Below are 5,621 nucleotides of genomic sequence, written 5' to 3'. Positions count from 1 at the left end.
TAATTAACAAAACCCGAGAAAACTCCCCGTAAACCCGGACACTCGATCGAGTACCCAAGGTACTCGATCGAGTACCCTAGTTACTCGATCGAGTACCCCAGCTACTCGATCAAGTACCCAACAGGTCAGAAACTATTTTATTTCGCAACTTACCCTTACTCGACAGAGTAAGGGCTACTCGATAGAGTACCCCAAGACTTATAAATACAGAGTATTACACGGACACTCCTCCTAACTAGCCGTCCCGTGTCTGACACCGTGTCGGACACCCGGACACCCGACACTCGTCGGACACTTGCCTAAAAATGTTATTGTTTAGAGGAGGAATAAATTGTCAAAAGAGATTGATTAAAAGGTTGGTTTGGGTGAGAAATGAAAATTAGTTATAGTTAAGGTCGAATTTTACCTTCAGTTACCTAAATTTAGTATAAAATACATTAAATTTAGAATCAAATACATTACAAAAATAAAATCATACGTTATTTATAACCATAAAATATGTTTATTAAATTTAAATAGCGTGTCCCGTGTCCTAAATTTCATGGGATGCCGTATCACGTGTCCGTGTCGTGTCCGTGTCCGTGTCCGTGTCCGTGTCCGTGTCCGTGTCCGTGTCCGTGTCCGTGTCCGTTTTGGTGCTACCTAGATCATAACTAAAATATGTGCAAATAATATGATACCATATTCTAATGCTAACATTTATTTACCACGAATCTAATTATATAAATTTTCCAAAAAAAAATTATGTTACTTTTTTGCTAAATGAGATGTATAAGTTTTTATATAAAAATTATAAACATCACTTGGACATAATATACAAAATATATATATCATACCGTGAAGATAATGATATAAACTCTTAAGAGCTCTCCAAGACAATGCTTACGAGACTCAGAAGGTTTTGGGTTGGTATTTAGGTTCTAAGGATGCCTTCTATTTATAATCATATGATCACCCACCTTATGCTAAACTTTCGATATGGATAATTTTATTATTTATACATAATATATTCACCACACCAACATATTTTTCAATGTGGGACAATTAACATACTTAGAAATACACCATCTTTCTCGCACATAATTCGACATCTAACCCGGGTTAATTATAATGAGCAAATACTATACTCCCTCCATTCAAGACCGAATACAACATTCCTTTTTTTACACTATTCATGAACGAATAGAATCTTTACGATTCCTTGCAATATGTAAGACAAAATATGGTCATGTGAGATTTTATTTGATTCAGCTATAAAGTACAATGAGAATATCAAATTTTTAAATTTTTTATAATGTAAACTTAAAAATATTTTTGTTGTAATTCATGTCTTGGCAAGTGTGTAAATGAAAATGTTGTATTTGGTCTTGAATGGAGGGAGTACTATTTATTAATATTCGTACGTTTGTTTTTAATTTTTTTTATCATAATTTAAAATATATGCAAATAATCTATATCTATCTATATATATTTATAAAAGAGGCTTTTTTCGAGCGATTCTAGAGCGTCCACATCATCAAAAATCAATTTAGGAAAGTATCATAAATAATAATTTTTGATGAAAAAATAAAGTTCAAAATCTTTTAATTATTATAATATATATATTTCCTACATTATATTTAAGTGATATTTCCAATTTTTATATAAAAACTTTTCCATTTCATTTGACAACAAAGTATTGTTAAAAAAATTATGAAAATAATATAACTAGATTCGTGATAAAAAATGTTATCATTAGAGTATAAATTTTATACATACTAAATATAGTGTGCCTCTTAGTTCTTAATACATTATATGACCCACATTGAAAAATAATGTAGGTGTGGAGAATATACTATGTATAAATAATAAAATTGCCCCACATCGAAAGATTAACAAACTGAGTTAATCCTATGATTATAAATAGGAGACATCCTTGAAACTTAGGTATTAACTCAAATCTTTTGAGTCTCTTAAGTATTGTCTTAAAGAGCTCTTAAACGTTTGTATCATATCTCCACAATATGATATAAAAAATAAAGTAGATATTTTTTAATTATTATAATATATATTTCCTATATTATATATCCAGGTCATATTTATAATATTTATATTAAAAACATTTTACATTTCATTTGATAAAAAACTATCGTAAAAAAATTATATAATTAGATTTGGGATAAAAAAAAAGAAATTATTAGAGTATGAATTTCATATCATTTGCACAAAAAAAAAAGAAAAAAAAAAGTAAAAGTTCGTATCATATCTCCACAATATGATATAAAAAATAAAGTGGATATTTTTTTAATTATTATAATATATATTTCCTATATTATATATCCAGGTCGTGTTTATAATTTTATGTAAAAACATTTTACATTTCATTTGATAAAAAACTATCGTAAAATAATTATATAATTAGATTTGGGATAAAGAAAAATGAAATTATTAGAGTATGAATTTCATATCATTTGCACAAAAAAAAAAGAAAAAAAAGTACGATTATTAATAGACAGTATATGATGTCGAACTAGGCGAGAAAAAGATGACGTGCTTCTTAGTATGTTATATGTCACGCATTGAAAAATAATATAAGTGTGATGAACATACTACGTATAAATAGTAGAATCGTCTGACATCGGGAAATTACCATAAAGTGGGGTCATCCAATTATAAATAATAGAATTATCCCACATCGAAAGATTAACATAAGGTGTGATGATCCTATGATTATATATATGAGTCATCATTTGAACTTAAATATCAACCCAAAATCTTTTCAGTCTCAAGTATTTTCTTAAAGAGCTCTTTTAAGTTACAGTTGTCTTATATGTTACATTTGTTGTGCTCTAACAGTTAAATTGATACAAGTGACCTTTATTTTAAGTATGCATGATCTCCATAATTAATAAGTATTAAAAGCGATTAACATTGATTAATTCAATTTAATGAGAATGGGAATATAAAAATGAGTTAGGTATGATTTCATTAAAATGACACCAATCACTGAATGTTAGTCAACAATTAAGCGGACAACAGTTGAAGAAATCCAAGTATAGCAAAAAAACTCAAGGTTCAGCTACCATATCAGCTCTAGGATCTGCCAACACACTCATAATAAAATGCTACAAAAACATTTCCCTAAAAAATCCATAGGCCATAACAGCCTATATAATTTTAATACCAAATTTATTTGTATTTTATTATCCACGAATTTTTATTTAAGACGGAAGTATCCATCTTCAACCTTTTTTTGTTTAAATATGTACTTAAATTAAAAGATTTACAAAATGAGTTAATACACCAGTTAAGGGGGCAAAATCCAAAAAACAAAACGTTATTAAATCGAGTTGGATGTCGAACTAGGTGCGAAAAAGATGATGTAATTCTTAGTATATTATGTCACACATTGTAAAATAATAAGATGTGGTGAACATACTACGTAAAAATAGTAGAATTGTTCCCACTTCGGAAAATTACCATAAGGTGTGGTCATCCTATTATAAATAGTAGAATTGTCCCACATCGAAGGATTAACATAAGGTGTGCTGATCCTATTATTATAAATAGTGGAATTGTCTCACATCGAAAGATTAACATAATGTGGGGTGATCCTATGATTATAGATATGAGTCATCTTTGGAACTTAAATATCAACCTAAAATCTTTTGAGTCTCTTAAATATTGTTTTAGATAACTCTTATAAGAGTTTGTATTATTACCTCCACAACAGTGAAATTTATTTATATTATATTTTTGATTTTGGTGGCTTCACAATTATATAATTATATATTGTTATATCATCTCCTTTTCTACTCAAATTTAGTAGTTTAGCAATAAGTTATTTATTTTTTAATTTTTAAACTGAATTTTTAAATAATGAACATACATCAGTAGTATTCTTATTATATAAGTGACTTTAAAAGTAACGTTACATAATGTTAATTTTTCAAGTTTTAACATTTTTGTTTCATCTAGAGAGTCCAAACCTTAAAAACTACTTAATATTTATAAGGAAAAAAATGTTAATTTTATACTTAAGAAAAACTTTGGACTTTAGATAAGATTAGTTTGTTAGCAATAAGATAAAATTGTACAAATGTTACCTATATATGTGCGAAAAACTTTAGACTCTAGATAACACTACTACAGATACAGACTATAACAAAGGTTAAAAACCGTTGTTATATAAAAAAGCGGACGTTGTTAAAGCGTCCGTTGTAGTAGGTTTTAACAACGGTTAGTTTTTCTAAGAAACCCGTTGTGAAAACTATTAACAACGGTTTAAAGTAGAAAAACCCGTTTTGGAAAGGGTGACTAAATTTTGGTGGGAAAGTTATAACAACGGTTACAGTATAAAAAACCGTTGTTATAACTAAAGACAACGGGTTTTTTTTTAAATAACCGTTGTTGTTTATTTTAAAAAAAAAATTAAATTAAATATTACTAGATGCATGCATTATTACGGCGGCCCGTTATAATTCTGATGCATGCATTATTACTGTCAATCCCTACATATGAATGGACAATATATGGAATGAGAAGGGTTATAAGATTTGAAGCAGAGATATGATGACACAACTTCCTAAACATATATTAATTAAAAAATAACTCAAAAGACACATTACTTAGTATAAATACATGCATTATCTCAACCACCATTCCATTATCTCACTATATATCTCCAAACCCTAACTGCTAAAACAAACTCCAAACCCTAAATCTTTCAAACAAACTCCAAACTTCATCAACAATGAATGATACCATCTGTAAGACTATTACTATGACCGAGCACAACAGGAGTTTCATCCGCCGGTTGCTGGACATCGAGGACAGGTACAGGAGCTACCTTGAGGACGCTCGGACCGCACTCAAGGACGCAAAAAAAAATGGCTTGACAGAGCAAATAGTTGATTTGTTTGCTATATGACGATATAGCAATCTTTGAACGAAACCTCCAAATAGTTAAGGAGGAGAGGATGGATATCATAGAAGAGAATGAGACTCTCTATGCATATCTAAGAATTGCATTTTTATCAATGAAATTCGTTTTTTAATTTATGTATTTATGTATTTATGTATATATATATATATATATATATATATATATATATATATATATATATATATATATATATAGGGTCGAGATCCGGTGAGAACCACTCACATAATGAGAACTGTGAGAACCTCTCACAGCCCTTAGATCTTAAACAAATCGATGGCTGACATAAAACTGCGGTATGTAACCAAAATAATATTGTTTCACTCATAATTTTGGTCTCCACTTTTTTTTTTCTCTCTCTCTCTGTTTCCCCGATCACCAAACAACTTCTTGGATTTGAAGAACAAGCTTTGATATCTGCTACATCCTTCATCAATGGAGACAGCTTCGATACTACTACATCCTTCATCAATGGAGACGTAAATCAAACCTCGCCGTTCATCAAAATCCGATGAGGTATGTTTAATTTATTTATCAATTTGTTTGAATTTCGACATCATGTCTCACAAATGTGTTAATTAGTCAACAAAATAGAGTCGACGAATTATTGATTCGAGGTTATATACATGTAATTGGAAAATAAATTGAAACTAGGGTTGAAGTATTGAGAAATTACCTCAATTGTTTCGAAAGACGCCGC

The sequence above is a fragment of the Silene latifolia genome, chromosome 1 (genome assembly GCF_048544455.1).
Source record: "Silene latifolia isolate original U9 population chromosome 1, ASM4854445v1, whole genome shotgun sequence".
In the NCBI taxonomy this organism is placed as follows: domain Eukaryota; kingdom Viridiplantae; phylum Streptophyta; class Magnoliopsida; order Caryophyllales; family Caryophyllaceae; genus Silene; species Silene latifolia.
Note: the sequence above shows the minus strand (reverse complement) of the source record.